At 39.7% G+C, this 20,213-nt stretch overlaps 1 long non-coding RNA gene across 1 annotated transcript in view; it reads right to left on the bottom strand.

The window, feature by feature from the left end:
- Positions 1-18,909: 18,909 nt before the first annotated feature.
- LOC115835182 overlaps positions 18,910-20,213 on the bottom strand; it is a 51,537-nt gene continuing 50,233 nt past the window's right edge. Inside the window, exons 2-3 of the long non-coding RNA XR_004030159.1 lie at positions 19,371-19,743; positions 18,910-19,081 (exon numbers count right to left, since the gene is read on the bottom strand). This is a non-coding gene — a long non-coding RNA (uncharacterized LOC115835182). The remainder of the gene's footprint in view (positions 19,082-19,370; positions 19,744-20,213) is intronic.

Below are 20,213 nucleotides of genomic sequence, written 5' to 3'. Positions count from 1 at the left end.
GATGCGTTCCCTAAGTCCAGGCCCAAACACCAGACACTGCGCTGACCTGGCCTGCTGCTAGGACCTGATGGTGACTGTTCAGACAACGTGCCGTTCACCACGTGGTTAATAAATGCTGGCCAGCCTCTCCTGTGCTTGGGGGACCAAGTGATAGTCTACCACTTGCTATCCCTTCGTCTTCCCGCAAACCACTTCCAACAGGGCAGATGGAGCATTGGGGAAGGGGAACATCCGGGGGTGGCAGTGAGACGGGAGTCAACATGTAGGGTTGCTGCGGATGCTGAAAGTGCTGAGATCTCTGCTGTTTGCGCCTCTTTGCAGTAGCAGCCTGTGGCTCTTGTGTCCTAAGTTGGTTCCTTCCAGTGGGTTCTTGGTCTAGCTGACTTCAAGAATGAGGCAGTGGACCTTCCCTGTGAGTGTTACAGCTCTTAAAGGTGGCATGGACCCAAAGAGTGACCAGCAGCAAGATTTACTGTAAAGAGCGAAAGAACAAAGCTTCCACAGCCTGGAAGGGGACTAGCGGGTTGCTGTTGGCTTGTTATGGGTGGCCAGCTTTTATTCCCTTATTTGTCCCGGCCCACCTCCTGCTAATTGATCCATTTTACAGAGCACTGATTGGTCCATTTCACAGAGTGCTGATTGGTCCATTTTACAAACCTCTAGCTAGCCGCAGAGCACTGATTGGTGCGTTTTTACAGAGCACTGATTGGCTCATTTTACAAACCTCTAGCTAGCCACAGAGCGCTGATTGGCATGTTTTACAATCCTAACTACAGAGTGCTAATTGGTGCATTTTACAATCCTCTTGTAAGATAGAAAAGTTATCCAAGTCCCCACCCGACCTAGAAGTCCAGCTGGCTTCACCTCTCACTTTTAGGGCTTCATAGGGTATTTCCATAATACAGTTGCAGCGTGCTTGTGGGGCCTGCCCACAGTGACAGATCTGGAAGACTACAAGGCCTTCTGTGGCTCCTCAGTGCTGCTCCCCGAAGTTGCTGAGGATTGGATTTCTATCACAGACTATAAGCCACTTCTGGATTCTGAGACAACCCACCTTACGGGGGACATCAGGCCTCAAATGGTGGTGGGTATGTGTCATTTGACTCATGCCCTACACATCCCTTTGAAATCTTTAAAATAGAGAAATATCAAAGAGCCTGAAACTGACAAGAGAAGCAATCCCGGAAGGGAAGCCAGGCAAACAGGAAGAGGCAACTCTTCCCTTTTATGTGATTTGCAAACTGAGCAAAGCTTCCCAGAAAGCCTCGAAGATTCTGCAGTTCTTAATAGCGACCCAAGAGTCAGACTCTAACAGTTCAGGATGTTGTGGTGGGGCTTCATGGCCTGAGCTGCCAAAATTGATTAAACATTTCTGCAGTATATGGTATAGTGTGACCTGAGAAAGATGTGGATTACCGTAGTACTCGAACATCGATTCCTTTGCATTTTTCGGAGAAGAGCCTGGAATTCTACAATATCTGTAATTATATGGACTTCTTTTGTAAGGAACTCTTTGTAGTTTACCGGATAGACATTTTATGCTTGGAATTGAAGTGTAATAAACTTAGTCTTACTGAATTGATCACAGATGACATACTTAAAGGCAGTTTACTGTTTAGTAAGGCATTCTTTGGGTCTTCTCATTCAAATGATAGACTGTATCCTCAGAAATAAGTGTTTTAATATGTAAATTTTCTTAACTATCAGAGAAGTCATTTCATTAAACATTTTGAATTAATTTCAAAGTGGGATATTGATAGGTTAGGAAGATAAAGGAAACAACCTTTGTAGTCTGTCAGTTTCCCTCACAAATTACTAATGTTTTCCTAAAGTTAGCCTCACAGTCCACCTTATGTTGTACATATATAACATTTTCTAAACTATGTACCATGGTTTCACTTGCTTCGGAATCTTTAAGTTCAAACTTCCCCTCAGCCCCGTTGTTTAATTCATCTTTTCTATTTTCATTCAATTTATATTATTCAGCATTCTATAACCATGAAAAATTTAGGTGTTTTTGCTTATTTACATACTAAACAACATTTTCACCAAATTGCAGATAGTCTGCCCAGATTCAAAACTATACAACAAAATTAGAAGAAGAAATTTGATATGTGAGTATCAGTGGCAAATTTAAGAACACATGTCTTATAAAAAAGGGATCTTTATTCTCCAGCCGATTTTGCGTTAAGGCCCATTGTTACCAATCTTTTTAAAAAAAAGAAGGCAGAAATCACAGATGTAAATGTAAAATTTTTGTATACCTGGTGAAGAATTAAGAAAAAACAAAAGCTTAAAACTACTATGGGCCAGATAAAACCATCTACAGCCAGATTTACCCTACTGGTCACCAGTTTGCAACCCCTGGAATGGGCTCTTGTTTTATTTTAAAAGCCTGTGTTGTTTAACAATCAACTTCAAAATTGAGATAGTCATCACTTTTTCATTGTGGAATATATTGTAATTCATGCTTTGAATAGGTAAGCTTTAAGTATCCTATGCCCTTCTCTGTTATGAAGATGGAACAGGCCACTTATGACTACTTCTCTCGAGGAGTTGTAGAAATAAATGACAGTCAGAGAGGGGAGAACAAAAACAAAAAAATCAAAAATAACAAAACAAAAACCTCTTTGTTCACAAAGAATAGAAAGGAATATCCTTTATCTATTAAAGAATACCTATCCAAACCTACAACAACCATCACAGCTAATGGTAAATGTTGAAAGATTTTGCTCTGAGATTTGAAATGAATCAAGGACTCTTGCCATCACCACTTATATTCATATTGTAATAAAGGTTATAGCCAGTACAATGCAGCCAGAATAAGAAATAAATATTTAAGAGTTGGAGAGGAAGAAATAAAACAACTGGCTGCTTTTATCTTTTTATTCTAGAAGGTAAGATTATATATGTAGAAAGTTCAAAGTAACCTAAAGCTATTAAAATGTATAATTTATAAGTACTAGTTTCATGGTAAATACACCAATTATATATCTTTGTACTAGAAAAAAAGAAAATAAAACTTTTAAAGAGATTCCGTTTGCAATAACGTCCCATTTGTAATAAATATGAAAAAAATCTAAAAATATATATATGTAAAACCTTTACATAGGAGACAATAAAACATTACTGAGATAAGTTAGAAAATATCTAAGTAAGTGAAGAGATATACCATACAAGGGGTCTTCACAAAGTTCATGGAAAATGCATATTATGAAAAAACTATGAACAGATTTCAAAATCTTTTTGCACAAAAATAAATTTGTACTAACTTGTTATAACATGTCTGAACCGAATCCTATTTGATGGCACTAAGAAGTATAAGACGTTAGTTTGAAAAGAGCTTCTTTCAGGGAAATAATTTATCTTGTTTGCACTCTAATTGAAGAAGACCAACAAGAGCAGAAACAATAGTTAATACCATGGACATCTCAATTGGTTCAGCTTACACAATCCTGACTAAAAAAATAAAGTTGAACAAACTTTCCACTTAATAGGTGCCAAAACCATTGTGCCTAAATTAGCTGCAGACAAGAGCAGAGCTTTCAATGAAAATTTTAAAACAACTGAGATCAAGATCCTGAAGCATTTCTTTGCAGAATTGTTAACAGGAGATGAAACGTGACTTTACCAGTATGATCCTGAAGACAAAGCACAATCAAAGCAATGGCTACCAAGAAGTGGAAGTGGTTCAGTCAAAGCCAAAGCAGACTGGCCAAGAGCAAAGGTCATGGCAACAGTTTTTTGGGTTGCCCAAGGGCCAAAGAACAATAATATCTCCTTATTATGGGAGTATTTTGAGAAAGTTACCAAAGCTTTAGTAGAAAAATGCCTGAGAAAGCTTCACCAGAGTTCTTCTCCACCATGACAATGCTCCTATCTTCTTATCAAACAAGGACAATTTTGTGAAAATTTCTATAGGAAATCATTAGGTATCTACCTTACAGACCTGATTTGGCTCCTTCTGACATTTTTCTGGGTTTTTTTTTTCTTATCTTAAAATATCTTTAAAGGGCACCTACCATTCTTCAGTTAATATTGCAAAAAAATGACTGCATTGACATGACTAAATTCCCAAGACCCTCACTTCTTCAGAGATGAGCTAAATGGCTGATACCATAACTTATAAAGGTATCTTGAACTTGATGGAGCTTATATTGGAAATAAAGTTTATACTTTTTATTTTTATCTTTGAATTTCATTTTTTCCACAAATGTTTTGAAGTACCCCTATATACACATATTGAGTCAATATTGCCAAGATGACAATTTATCTAAATTGATGTATCAATTCAATGCAATACAAAACAAAATTTTTGCATATATGCACCTAATAACAGAGCACCAAAATACATAGAGTAAACGCTGACAGAATTGAAGAAATAGACAGTTCAACAATAATAGCTGGAGACTTTAACACTTCACTTTTAGTAATAGACAGAACAACTAGACAGAAGATCAACAAGGAAATAGAAGTCATGAACAGCTCTGTAAGCCAGCAGGAGTTAACAGACATCTGTAGAATATTCCACCCAAAGGTAGCAGAATAAAAACTCTTTGCAAGTACACATAGAACATTCTCTGAGATAGAACACGTGTTAGGACATAAACTAAGTTTCAATATATTTTTAAAGGATAGAAATCATGCAAAGTATATTCTCTGACCATAATGGAATGAAATTAGAAATCAATAACAGAGGGAAATTTATAATATTTATAAATATCTAGAAATTAAACAATACACTTCTGAATAACTAATGGGTTAAAAAATAAAACATGAGAGACATTAATTTGAGTTGCATGAAAATAAAAACACAACATATTAAAACTTAAGGGAGGCTATGAAAGCAGTGCTTAGGAGGACATTTATAGCTGTAAGTATCTGTATTTTAAAAAAGAAATAAGATTCTGAATCAATCACCTAATCTTTTTCCTTAAGAAACTAGGCAAATAATAGTAAATTAAACCCAAAGCAAGCAGAAGAAAGGAAATAATACATCAGGATGTAAATAAATTAAAGAATAGTCTTTTCAACAAATAGTGAACTGAATATGTACATGCAAAAAGATAAAGTTGGGTGTGTACCTTATACCATATTTTTACTCAAAATATATTTACTCAAACATAAGTTTACTCAAAATGCATCAAAGACCTAAATTATGGACAATGAAGATAGCTTAGGTTAAATCTTCCACGGCTTTGTATTAGGCAATGATTTCCTAGAGATGACACATAAAGTATAAGAAACTAAAGAAAAAATAACGTTTTTTCAAAATTAAAAAAATTTATGTATCAAAAGACACTATCAAGAAATTGAAAGAACCCACAAAATGGGATAGAGTATTTTCAAATTATATATCTGATCAGGGTCTAGTATCCAGAATATTAAAAGAAGTATTACTCGATAATAAAAAGACAAATAACCCAATAAAAATTGGTAAATAATCTGAATAGATATTTCTCAAAAAATGATATACAAATGGGAATAAATACATGAAAAGGTGCTCAACATCATTAATCATTAGAGAAACGCAAATCAAGTCAGAATAAGATACCACTTCACATCCACTAGGATGCTTCTAATAAAAAATACAGATGATAGCAAGTGTTGGACAGTTTGTGGAGAAATTGAAACTGTTGTCATTGTTGGTGGGAATGTAAAACAGTACAGCTGATGTGTAAATCAGTTGGGCAGTTCCTCAAAAAGTTAAATGGAGTTGCCACATGACCCAGCATTTCCATTCCTAAGTATATACCTGTATTAGTCCATTTTCACATTGCTATAAAGATACTACCTGAGACTGGGTAATTTCTAAACAAAAGAGGTTTAATTGACTCACAGTTCTGCATAGCTGGGGAGGCCTCAGGAAACTTACAATCATGGTGGAAGGCCAAGGGGAGGCAAGGCACATCTTACATGGTGACAGAAGAGAGAGAGAGAGAGAAAGAGAGAGAGACCAGAACAAGAAAAAAAAAAAAAACCTGTCACTTTTACAACCATCAGACCTTGTGAGAAGTCCCTCACTATCATGAGAACAGTATGGAGGGATACTGCTACCATGATCCAGTCACCTCCCACCAGGTCCTTCCCTCAACATGTGGGGATTACAATTGAAGATGACATTTGGTTGTGGACACAGAGCCAAACCATATCAATACTCAAAAGAACTAAAAACATATGTCACATAAAAAATTGTGCATTAATGTTCTCACTCATAAGTGGGAGTTGAACAATGAGAACACATGGACACAGGGAGGGGAACAATACACACTGGGGCCTGTTGCAGGGTGGGGGGCAAGGGGAGGGAACTTAGGGGACAGGTCAAAAGGTGCAGCAAACCACCATGGCACACGTATACCTATCTAACAAACCTGCACGTTCTGCACATGTATCCCAGAACTTAAAATGTTTTAAAAACGTGCATTAGTAGAAGCATTGTTCATGGAAGCCTTATTCCTAATAGCTACAAGGTGGACACAACCCAAACATTCATCAACTGATGAATGGATAAACAAAATGTGTTATATCCATATAATGCAATATTTTTCAACCATAAAAAAGAATGAAGTACTGATACATTCTACAAAATGGGTGAATCTTCAAAACATTATGCTCACTGATAGAAGTGAGACATATAATGTCATGTATCATATGATTCCCTTTGTATGAAATTCTCAGAATAGACAAATACAAAGAGACCTAAAGCAGGTTTGCGATTACCAGAAACTATGGGGAGAGGGAAGTAGGAAGTAACTGCTAAGGTACATAGGGTTTCTTTTTGGATGATGCAAATATTCTGAAATTAGATAGCGGTGATCTATCTAGTTGTGAATATATAAAAAAATTTGAATTGTATAATTTAAAAGAGCGAGTGTAATGGTATGTGAAGTATATCAATAAAACGTATTTTCAGTGATTATCAAGGTCCCTTTAAGTAAGTTTTCTCCAAAGCAAACCTGTCCAGTTCTTTTGATTATTCCTCATACCATTAATTCAAGCTCCTACAATAATGGTGACTATTTTTTTTCCTACAGAGATAGTCCTAAAGTTTAATCTGAAGCGTTTAGAGAGCACAGTATTGGTTCAATCACTAAAAAATAGAATAATGTTACTATCTACAGTTTCAGACTTCGTATTTATATTAATGCAGCTGAAGATTATATCACATAACTGCAACATGTTAGCTCATATTGACCTTACTGTCACTTTAAACCTTGAAGTCATTTTTCATGTATCGTCTATTCTATACTTGTAAGATTGGCTTTTTGGATATAAGTGTAGTAGTTTCCATTTAGCCCTATAGAAATGTATTTGATTTGGTTCAGTATTTAAAATTTTCTAGTTATTTTTAGAAACATTCTTATGTTATTACCAGATACATGAAGTATTCCTTCCTGTTTCCTATCAGTTTCCAATTTGATCAGTATTCTACCACTGTTCTCATCCAGGTCATTAACAGGCAGAAAGCAGAGCCTTGTCATATACCACTATACCCTTTTCTCCAGGAATCAGCCACAGTTCATTGATTAATGCCCTTTCAAAGTTGTGGTACATAAACTAGGCTATGCTGTTGTAACAAATAAACTCTCAAATCTCAGTAACTTAATGCAACAGAAGTTTAATTTGCAATCATGTATCAGTCCAGTGTTGGTTGTGACTCCTCTAGACAGTTTTCCTTTAACCAGTATCTAGGAAACTGGGTTGTTCCCATAGAATGGCTCCACCATACATGAAGATAGGGAACAGAGAGAGAGTCAAGAATCTCACAGGAGATTTTAAGGGCCAGGTCTGAAAGTGCCATATATCATTTCAACCACATCCTATGAGCCGTACCAGTCATATGGCTCCAAACCAAGTGCTGGAAATTTTGTCTATGTGCCCAGGAAGAGGAAATAGGATTGATGAACATCTAGCCATATCATCATAACACTTCAATCTTCCAAAGTTGGCAATGGGCTGGGCGCAGTGGCTCACACCTGTAATCCCAGCACTTTGGGAGGCTGAGGCGGGTGGATCACTTGAGGTTAGGAGTTCGAGACCAGCCTGGCCAACATGGTAAAACCTCGTCTCTACTAAAAATACAAAAATTAGCCAAGTGTGGTGGCACGCATCTGTAATCCCACCTACACAGGAGGCTGAGGCTGGAGAATCACTTGAACATGGGAGGCAGAAGTTGCACCATCACACTCCAGGCTGGGCGACAGCAAGACTCTGTCTCAAAAAAAAAAAAAAAAAGAAAGAAGTAGGCAATGGCAGGAGACTCCTCCCCAAATGAGAAGAGATGAATGACCTTTGCAGTTGCTTTCTTTTCCTCTCTGGATTTGCCTTCCTTTGCAGCTCTTTCATTTACATCACTGCCATCACCACCTGGACATTGGAGGCTGCTTCAGCCCCTAAGAGACACCCACCAAAGGAAGACTCACACATTCCCCCAACCTAACAATGTGGACATTAGTGGAGTTAGATGAAATAGGTCAACTTATTACTTCCACCGCCCAAAGGAATTGGTGATAAGTCTAGCTTCTCTAATATGATCTCACGTTGACCCTCTTTCGTATGTGGGCCTACATCTGTTCCAAGCAGAAACATTCTTGGATGTTTTGCACCAAATAATTATGGGAGTTTTTACCTAATAAATCACCTCTTCTCCAGAAAATCGACAGTTAGGAAGTCCTTCTTTTTCAGGAGAGACCCCAGCCACAGCCTTAACCCCAGGAGTATAGACCTTCATGGAATTAATCAGACAATCCTAACAGAGTACCATATGTACCACCTAGGAGGTAGGTGTGATAATTTTAGGATAATTCTTTGTTGTATAGAACTGTCATAGCAACTAACATATACTGAACCACCTGTAGTGATTATTTCTAACAAAAACAAGCCTGCAATTTTCCAAATGTTATCTAGGATCCACAGTTGAGAATCACTGGGATGTATATGTGAACTCATTCAAACTCAGCCCTTCAAAGACATGGATAATTTAGCATTCAACACCATGCACTTTATGAAATAAGGCCCAAATGCCCTTCCTCCTATTTCTCTCCTCTGTTTCAAGGCAGAATAGATTTGGCTGATGACAGATGTGGTGTAAGTAACCACTCTTGGAATGTGACCTGATGCTTCTGGATTCCCACTCTTAGTTTCTTGTTCTCCAGGAGAAAGAATAGGATTCAAATCATAGCAAAATCTGAACAAGCAGCCCCTCCAAACTGAGCATTCTCACAGAGCCCCACTTCCTGTCTTTGCCAGGCCCATATCCCCAAGCCCTTACTTCAGATCCTAGTCCATCCCCATAAGGTCTTTTCAGAGAATAGGTTTTTATAATTATTAAATTAGTTATTTTGGTGATTGCTAACATTCAGTAACTAATTTAGTAATATTTGATAATTAAAATATCCTTGTAGCCAGGGTATGGTAACCTGGACAAATGTATCTCTGATTCATATATTTATGAAAACTTTCTAAACTGAAAACATTTTCAATATGACTTTTACTTTTCCTCATTCCAAGGTGAGGTCATAATGATAATCATAGAAATATTATGAGATATGACAGCATAAGGTACTATGTGGACTTTTTAAAACCTTGCATCAAATATTTACTAATCCGTGTGACTGTACCAACATGTATTGTTCCAGTAGGCTATTGTGAATGACTTTGTCAAATGTCAGGCTAATATCCATATGTACTTGTGTTACATTCTCCTAATCTAGCTAATATATTAACTTTTCCCAAGAACAATAAAAACAAAAGAAGCTCATCTCAATTTAAAAGCACACAGGGGAAAACAAAATTCTCTAATCTGATACGTCTTTTATATGATCTTGGAAAAGTCTTTATTTGTATTATATTTTCATTGTTATAATCTCTAAGGGAGGCAGTATGAGGCAGTGGATAAAAGCCTGGATTTGGAGTCAGGAGACAGACCTGGACTGCCTCTTATTGCTGGTTGAACTTGGGAAAGTCATTTAACTTTCTCCTTATCTCTAAAGTGGTAAGTGTACTGCTTTCTTTCTACTTAGGATCTAATTAAGAAAACAAAATCCCATTCAGATATTTACAGCCCAGGGAATTTAATACAAAGTATTGCTTACTCAGGTGGTGGAGACTTTAAGAGTCATAAGGCAATGGTGGAGTAAACCAGAGATTTCAACAACAGGAAGCTATACTACTCCTCAGCAGGAGAGAAAAGGGAAGAAGCAGAGTTCTGGAGTCCAGACACAGAAGACTTGTCTCGTAGGAAGTGGACCTCCAGAGAAGAAGCAGCTACCTGCTGCTTAAGGGAGAAGGCCCTATCTCCCATTGCTTCCTGTTAGCTAAACCCAGCTGGCAGCCAGCTAATAAGGATGGGGGCATAGTTTGCAAGGTCTGGCCCCTGCTAATACAAAGCAGAGCAGAGAAACAGTGAGGAATAAATCTGAGGGCAAATAAAGTAACTTTGATGGGTTACAGTGAGTATTAATGTAAATGAAAGAACATATAGGAAACTCTTGTAAACTACAGAGTTCTACAAAACATAATGAAGTGTTGATTTATAAGATGCATTTCATTTAAAACATCAGGGACATCTCTCTCTCCTCTGATCTATAACATTTTACCTTTACTTTCCCTCCACTTTCTTTCTGCCCAATTCTCTTTATTTTTAAACAAATGTCACATCTTTCCCTGCATGACTTTAATGCCTGAGGCCAAGCCTATGTCTGATTCATTTTTGTAAGCATTACCATCCATTTCCCTTAGTAGATATTCAGTAAGTATTGGAAGGAGGAAGGGAAGAAAAGAATGAAATAAGGAAGAAAATGAAGAAAGGGAAAAAAGAATAAAGAACGTGGAGGGAGGAAACAAACAGCATATCCTGAAGTTAAACTAACTTACAGTATAAAAGATGATTCCCGCCGGGTGCAGTGACTCACGCCTGTAATCCCAGCACTTTGGGAGGTCGAGTCCAGCGGATCACAAGGTCAGGAGATCAAGACCTTCCTGGCTAACACGATGAAACCCCGTCTCTACTAAAAATACAAAAAATTAGCCAAGCGTGGTGGCAGGTGCCTGTAGTCCCAGCTACTCGGGAGGCTGAGGCAGGAGAATCTCTTGAACTCAGGAGGAGGTTAGTTGCAGTGAGCCGAAATCGCGTCACTGTACTCCAGCCTGGGTGACAGAATGAGATTCCATCTCAAAAAAAAAAAAAGACGATTCCCATATTGAATATTAATGGCATTACGGCAGAAAATTCTTCATCATAAAGATTTGACTGGAATGTTACAGGATGTTTAACATCCCTGAGCCCCACCCATTAAGAGACACAAATTCCTTCTAGTCATGATAAACACAGTCATCCACATTTCATAGCCCCTAGGAGATGGCTGAGACCCATTCTTAGCTGAAGGATACATCTCCATCGAGCCCAGCCTCACGGCAATCCCAGGCATCCTTTCTTCTATGCTACCAACCCAATATACTTCCCTTTCACTTTTTATTTGATTTTATGATAAAATTATTCATTGTCATATCTGTTTGGGGAGAAAATGACTAAATGAAGTATAAATGTTCTCAATATTCATCATCTACATGCAATGCAAGAGATGAAGTGATGCAAAGGAAATTTGAGGAGGTGAACTTTGTCATAGAGGAATAATTTCATTCAGAAAAAAAAAATTAACTCCTTTTCCCTGTTGGGACAGGACTATTCATTTATTCAATCAGCAAACCTATTGATTAGTTATTATTATATGCCAGGTGTTGTATTAGATGCTGGGTACATGGATATAAATAGGACATAGTCTCTGTCTTCATGGAGTTTTTGATCTAATAATGGAGATTGAGATGTGATCAGATTGATGATGAGAAATAAAAATAAAATCCTAACCCCATCAACCAACTAAACAAACCACCTCTTGGCCAAGAGAACCCCAAGGTAACCTTAAAACTGAGTTCCTAGCCATGATGGGATGGGAGGTCGTACATGCCTCGGTATACCCCCTCCCCCACTAATGGCCATTAGACCTTCTTTTCCAAGGGTTTCTAAGCCCTTTTGAAAGACTTGCCAGACTCCCCTCCTTGTTTGTGGTTTCAACACAACAAACAACCAGCGTTCCTTCCTGATAAGAGGCCGCTGACCATGGACTGGTTCAGGCTGGTTTACAGAGGCTGCACACTGTGTGCTTCTGTGTCCTCTATTTCACCTTTTGATGTAAAAAGCCTAATTTTAATTCATTTAAATGTTAAGGCTCCACCCCAAAGCAAACATGGGATGGATGGATGTTTGCTTACTATGCATATATATGCCCCTACATGAATATTCATAGTTGTTGTTTTTTTTTTTGAGACAGAGTTTTGCTCTTGTCACCCAGGCTGGAGTGCAATGGCACAATCTCAGCTCACTGTAACCTCTGCCTTCCGGGTTCAAGCAGTTCTCCTCCCTCAGCCTCCTGAGTAGCTGGAATTACAGGTGCCTACCATCATGCCTGGCTAATTTTTGTATTTTTTTTTTTAGTAGAGATGGAGTTTTGCCATGTTGGCCAGGCTTGTCTTGAACTCCTGACCTCAGGTGATCCACCTGCCTCAGCCTCCCAAAGTGTTGGGATTACAGGCATGAGCCAGTGTGACTGGCCTATAGCTCCTCTTTTAACCTATTGAATATATATACTTAGCTAACCCATTCAGCATGCATTTCTGTCTCATTCTTCCCTCTCTTGAAGTGCCTGCTTTCAGTTTCTGTGGGAGGCTACACTTCCCAGCCTGTAGAACAGCCAGCCTGCAGGCTGCAACTCTTTATAAGAAAAAAAGCTCTTCTTTCCAAATTTACAAACTCCATGATTCTCCAGTTGACAGTGGGGTTCAGGACACACTACTTAACAGTATTTTAAGCTGAAAAAATTTGAGAAAACTGTAGAAGCAGGAAGATCACTGTCACCTTCCTCTGCCCTTCTTTCCTGAAGCAGGTCATAAAACCTAGGAAGGATTTCTTGATATTCCTCTGAAGCAGGTCATAAGAACTTCATGTGGGAGGTACCCTCCCTATACCAGGAGGAAAGGAATATCCTTATCTCTGAAGGCAAAAGGACACAGAGAAGAATCTGAATAAACAGGCCTTGCTAAGTTCCCCCAATTTGTTACCATTAGATCACACTCCTTGCCCTATCATATTTCTCCATGATGCTCCACTCTTCATCAAAATGACTGTAAAAACATTCAAGTTTAACTGTTTCTTTGGGTCTTCATTTCCCTATGAAGGCTCCCATGTCACATAAAACTCACATTAAATAAATATGTATGCTTTTCTCTTGTTAATCTGTCTTTTGTAATAGGGAACTCTGCCATAAACAGAAGATGGAGAGAGGAAAAAATATTTTCCTCCTCAACAAGACAATTACAATGCAGTGTGTTAAAAGCTATGACAGCAGCCAAGAGCCTTAGGGACATGCCTGAGTGTGTTCCATTTCAGCAGCTATTTAGGGACACTTGGAAAAGGCCTGGGCAATAATTGGTCCACACTGTGGACATCTAGGAACTTCCCATCACAGTCAGGGCAGGGACCTTGGAGGGCAGAAAGGATGCTGGTGAGTTGCCTGATGTGGTAATATCCTAAGTTACAACTGCAGGTTCAATTCAAACCCTTGAACTGTGGGACCTACAAACAAGCAGGCAGCTGGTGGCAAAGCACAATCCATTTTGATTTGACAAGATGTTCCTTGTTTGTCTTTCCTACTAGGCCAGCTGACGCATTAGCCTCTCTCTTGCTTAATGACGCAGTTGTTATTGTTGCTTTCCAAAATGAAGCATCACATGCATATACAGATGTGTGCAAAAAATATTTATGGCCTCTCCCAATGAAATACATGTCATGGCAAGCTTTCCACTGAATGCATTCACTTATAAATGTCACTCCACCCCCAATTTGCCAAGAAATAAGGGTCCAGGAATGGCAACACGACCCTATAAAGATGCACAAAATGCACACTGTGAAATAGTCCTTAAAGATGAAAGGCTGTGTGCTTGGAAGTACTTAAATCTTTGTTGAAATTTCAGATTTCTCCTGCTTGAACTGTGCATGCTGACTGTGATTCATCAGGGCCTCACTCCTGTTTGGCTTCAGACATGCTGAGAAATGACCCAATAATCCCAGAGGAAGATGAGCCCATCCATTCTCTGAATTTTCAGAAACTCAATACACATATCTACTAAGAAAGTAAGGCCGTAATGTCTCGTCATGGTGGCCTGTTGTGTCAGGATTACCAGCCCAGGACCCAGGATCAATAGACACTGAACCAATGACTTTGTCTATGGATTGACAGACGCCTTGTATCTCAGGGAGCTTTACATGAGCATCACATGAAACAGAGTGCTACACACGAGTCTGCATGTGTGTGCATGTGCATGTGTATTTGTGGCCATCCTCTGTTACAAAGCCCTTATTTGCAAATCCTCCAGGCATAAACTGAAAAGGAAATTCATTCAAATGAGACAATAAAGAATTTGAAAGTGCTTTCTAAGCTGTAAAACACATGCTAATGATAGTTGGTAGTTGCCATTTTATTATTAGTGCCATTTAAATATTTGATTGTCATAATTAGTTATCATCATCAACATATATAGAGGAGAATTTTTGTTATTTAAAAAGCTGCAACTTGAGTTCTTTTCAAGACTAGAACTATCTTTAAGACAGAGAGCCAAATCATGAGTGAACTCCCATTCACAATTGCTACAAAGAGAATAAAATACTTAGGAACGCAACTTATAAGGCATGTGAAGGACCACTTCAAGGAGAACTACAAACACTGCTCAAGGAAATAAGAGAGAACACAAACAAATGGAAAAACATTCCATCCTCATGGATAGGAAGAAGCAATATCATGAAAATGGCCACACTGCCCAAAGTAATTTATAGATTCAATGGTATCCCCATCAAGCTACCATTGACTTTCTTCATAGAATTAGAAAAAACTACTTTAAATTTCATATAGAACCAAAAAGAGACCATATACCCAAGACAATTCCAAGCAAAAAGAACAAAGCTAGAGGAATCACGCTACCTGACTTCAAACTATACTACCAAGCTACAGTAACCCAAACAGCGTGGCACTGGTACCAAAACAGATACATAGACCAATGAAACAGAACAGAGGCCTCAGAAATAATGCCACACATCCACAAACATGTGATCTTTGACAAACCTGACAAAAACAAGCAATGGGGAAAGGATTCCCTATTTAATAAATGGTGTTAGGGAAACTGGCTAGCCATATGCAGAAAACAGTAACTAGACCCCTTCCTTACACCATATACAAAAATCAACTCAAGATGAATTAAAGACAAACGTAAGACCTAAAACTATAAAAACCCTAGAAGGAAACCTAGACAATACCATTCAGGACACAGGTATGGGCAAAGACTTCATGACTAAATCACCAAAAGCAATGGCAACAAAAGCCAAAATTGACAAATGGGATCTAATTAAACTAAACAGCTTCTGCACAGCAAAAGAAACTATCATTAGAGTGAACAGGCAACCTACAGAATGGGAGAAAATGTTTGCAATCTATCCATCTGACAATGGGCTAATATCCAGAATCTATAAGGAACTTAAACAAATTTACAAGAAAAAAATAAACAACCCCATCAAAAAGTGGGCAAAGGATATGAACAGACACTTCTCCAAAGAAGACACTTATGTGGCCAACACACATATGAACAAAAGCTCATCATCACTGGTCATTAGAGAAATGCAAATCAAAACACCAGTTAGAATGGCAATCATTAAAAAGTCAGGAAACAACAGATTCTGGAGAGGATGTGGAGAAATAGGAATGCTTTTACACTGTCGGTGGGAGTGTAAATTAGTTCAACCATTGTGGAAGACAGTGTGGCAATTCCTCAAGGATCTAGAACCAGAACTACCATTTGACCCAGCAATCCCATTACTGGGTATATACCCAAAGGATTATAAATTATTCTACTATAAACACACATGCACACATATGTTTACTGCAGCACTATTCACAATAGCAAAGACTTAGAACCAACCCAAATGCCCACCAGTGATAGACTGGATAAAGAAAATGTGGCATATATACACCATGGAATACTATACAGCCTTAAAAAAGGATGAGTTCATGTCCTTTGCAGGGACATGGATGAAGCTGGAAACCATCATTCTCAACAAACACAGGAACAGAAAACCAAACACCACATGTTCTCACTCATAATTGGGAGTTGATCAATGAGAACACATGGACACAAGGAGGGGAACATCACACACTGGGGCCTGTCAGGGGGTGGGGGGGCTAGGGGAGGGATAGCATTAGGAGAAATATTTAATGTAGATGACCAGTTGATGGGTACAGCAAACCACCATGGCACATGTATACCTATGTAACAAACCTGCATGTTGTGCCCATGTATCCCAGAACTTGAAGTATATTTTAAAAATTTAAAATTAAAATAAATAAAAACAAAACATTTTTTAAAGAGCAAGAAAGTGCTGTACTAGGAATTTTTGGTGTAGAAGCTAAAGCCCTAATAATTTTATTCTAAGTAAACAGAGAAATGAGCAAAGTTAAGGAAAAAGACAACCAGAAAAGAGATGAGGAGAGGGCTAGAGGCTGGGGACTGTGGAGTCAAAGGACTTTTAAGAACTAAACATCTGGCCGGGCGCGGTGGCTCACACCTATAATCCCAGCAATTTGGGAGGCTGAGACGGGTGGATCATGACGTCAGGATTTTGAGACCAGCCTGGCCAACATAATGAAACCCTGTCTCTACTAAAAATACAAAAAAAAAAAGTCAGCCAGGCGTGGTGGCAGGCGCCTGTAATCCCAGCTACTCAGGAGGCTGAGGCAGGAGAATTACTTGAACCCGGGAGACAGAGGTTGCAGTGAGCCGAGATAGTGCCATTGCACTCCAGCCTGGGCGACAGTGTTAGACTCCGTCTCAAAAAAAAAAAAAGAACTAAATATCCTCAGTTCAAATCTCAGTTGTGTAATGCCACAATATAAATCCTTCTCATTGCCCTAATACTTCAGGAAGCCTCTGCATACCCGACTTTATCGGTCAGAAAGTATCTGGAAGAGTGAAGGAAACAGGGTGGCATTGAGCAAGGGGTGACAATACAGAAAAGAATCAGAGAGCATGATATGTCAAGACAGTTCCTGAAACTGGTCTGTTCTGGCTGCAGCAGAAATTCAGAGCCAAAAGTTACTAGAAGAAATGTAAGTTCATCCAACAGGGTCTTTCTTCCTCATGGGGCAGAGCGAATGGTAACATTGTATGCTCGCCATTGTTCTTAATGCTCCACTTGCAATAGTTTATTGAATCAGCACCCCAAATTATACGGGATTATGCCCATTTTATAGACAAAAAGCAGAGAAATTAAATCACCTGCACCAGAACACGGTGAGTAAGAAGAGTACACGAATGTAGGATCTGGGCTGATGGACTCTAGGACTCACATTTTTGTTCACTATACTCTGAAGCCAATGTCATTTGAATCTCAAAAGTCAAAAGGACCCCAGCTGACATCTGGGGTACAAATATCTTGTGATTAACAGTTTTCAAATGAGTGAAACTGGGGCTGAGCTGAGTTTTGATTGCAGAGTCTTTCCGTGTTCTTGGAAACCAGAGTCAGATCAGTGCTCACAAACAGAAGCCCCATCAGCCCGTGGAGGAGAGAGCCCACTGGGACAGCCCTGGCGTGGAGGGCGTGCATCGTTCCCATCTCTGGGAACCACACCAGCACTAGCCAGATGTTAGGAATGTGAGAGGGGAGCAGAGGAACTGGCCCTGATCTAGAAAAGTTGCAAGCCAGATTCAGGAAAGTCCCGAAGAAGCCAGTTCAAGTTGAGCTGGACCTCTCAGGTCCAGGCAGTATCCACAGTTACAACCTCTTTTCTTGGCTTGTAATGATGAACTTGAGTAACCTGAGCAGGCCCAAGGAGTCAGATCTCTAGAAGCCTGGAGTGGTCAGTGGAGGCCTGTGTGTGTGCCCCCAACCACCGGGGAGCAAGCAGAAACTTGTGTCAGAGAGATGTAGTGGCGACATGTTGGCGAAGCAGTGAGGACCCAAGGAGGGAAGACCAAAACAAGAACTGTGGGAGGGATGTGTGAGAGGAAAGTCCATGAGGACAGAGGAACAAGTAGTTGTTTGCATTTGCTTCCCCAGCCCTTTGGCATAGTAAGGCTGGACCAATTTAAAGGGCTTCCGCCAGAAATGGCAATAATGATTACGTGGCTGCATTTGATTCTTCAAGGCACTCTGACTGGTTTAGACCTCTGAGTCTGCAATCAGCCATCAACCAGGCCTGCTTCCAGAGGCAGCATCTTCTGGAAACGAAAGAGAATTTTCTCATAACCCTTTTAAGAATCCTGAGATTACAGAAATTGGGAAGATAAAATTATTGTGAGATAACAATACTGTTATTTGGCAAGTGGCATTGGTGTTAAAATAAATTAAAAAAAAAAGAATAATGTGTGCAGAAAGGTGGATCAGCAGCTTTATAAGATGTAGGTTCAGGGGCTAAGGAAGGTATAGTGCCCCCCAATACTGTCCCAACTTCCTCATGGTGGCTGAATTTGCTCCATCAGTAATGTGTCTTCTCTCCAACGGCCCTCTCCAGTGCTCCAGCACAGAGTTTTCTGGAATATATCTATCCCCCAGCCACAGACTTGTGTACTCAGCTCACTAGCTCCCCAGAAATAACAAGTACTTGGGGACCTCATGACTATTCAGCACTGGGGGAAGAGGGTGGTGGGGAAGGTGGATTTGGGCTAATTTTCTCCCTTTTTCCTGTTCTGCCAATACCTCCCATCCCAGAGAACAATCAGATGCCATCAAATGAGCAATAGAAACTAATATGGATTTAATGAAATGAGGGCCTTGGATTGACAGTACTTTGTTTTAAGGACTCTCTGGGCTCTGGCAGCATAATTTATTCATAACCTGCTACTCCCCAGGAAGGGAAGACAGATGGTTTATCTATTTCCAAGTTGGAGGTTGGAAAACTAAGATCAATAGGCATGATCCCATGGCAAACACTGCTGTCTGGCTGTGCACCAAATCCCTCTCCGCCTTCGTCCTCCTCCCACTCTAAAGAATGAAAATGCCAGAGATTCATGTTACAAGCTTCCTTTGCAACTGAAGGCAGTGTAACAGAACTATGCCAGTAGGCCTCTGGGAAGGATTTCTCTTCTCTGATCACAGGAGGGAGGCATGCAAAGATAACACTCTTCTGTGACCCTCCTTTCTGCCTTTGGAGGTTGTTAGGTGAGGATAACCCTGGAAGCTGTGGCAGCCATCTTGTGGCCATGAGGGGAAGGCCAGAGACTGGCTACGATAACAACCTGGTACCCTGATGTCATGGAAATGCTAAACTTACCCTGGAACCACCTTTGTCCAGATTTCTTGTTGACTAAATAAAATCCTTTTTATTGTCCTATCCTCTGTTACTTGTAGCCAAACATGTTTCTTTGAATTTAGTTGCAGTAAATAGAGCAGCACAGATAATATCTGAAAGTACAGAATGGCTGAGTTGAGGTGGCAGGGCAGAGGGCAGTGAGGGTCTACCTGGAATAGGCTGGATGTCTGTAACACTTACTGGGTGGCAGCAAGACATTTGCTTTGGACTCTTGCTTGTCATGCCTTGAGATTCCAGTCACGTGCCAGCTGAGGCTGTAGTGTTAAGGGAAATGGCAGGAGACATTTTGGATGTTGAGTTATGTTGGCTACTTCTTGAAGCTTTTGGCAAAGTCCTACAAGAAAAAGATGAAAACAGATTAGAGAAAATCTGTCAGGAGGGAGGAAAGAAAAGGAACTTTTCTGAGATGTTCTGTTAGTAGTGTGAGGTCTGAATTAACTGAGAGTTTCATAATTTGGAGACATGCAGGAGTCAGAAGCAGGGGAGTGTAGACAAGAAATAACAAGAAATAAGGCTGACAACATTCCCAAGTTCCCAAACTCCCCTCATCCAGCATTCTTCGACAGGCAAAGAAGGCAAGTCTGCTGGCAAAGATCTGATCAAAATAGAGCCTCCGCACTCAACCTCTTATTTTGAATTGCTTCAGAATAACCACCATTACGCCTATAAAGAGGGGAGACAGATGAAGCAGCCAGACCAGATCCTGGGCCATGGCCACCATGGAGGTGCCCTAATCAGATCTCCCTTCGAGAAAGAACTTGCAGTGAGAGTGGTTAGCTGACAGCCTCCAGGTCCTTTGGGATC

Source organism: Nomascus leucogenys, chromosome 5 (assembly GCF_006542625.1).
Source record: "Nomascus leucogenys isolate Asia chromosome 5, Asia_NLE_v1, whole genome shotgun sequence".
NCBI classification, from domain to species: Eukaryota; Metazoa; Chordata; class Mammalia; order Primates; family Hylobatidae; genus Nomascus; species Nomascus leucogenys.
This window is presented reverse-complemented; position numbering and strand designations above follow the sequence as displayed.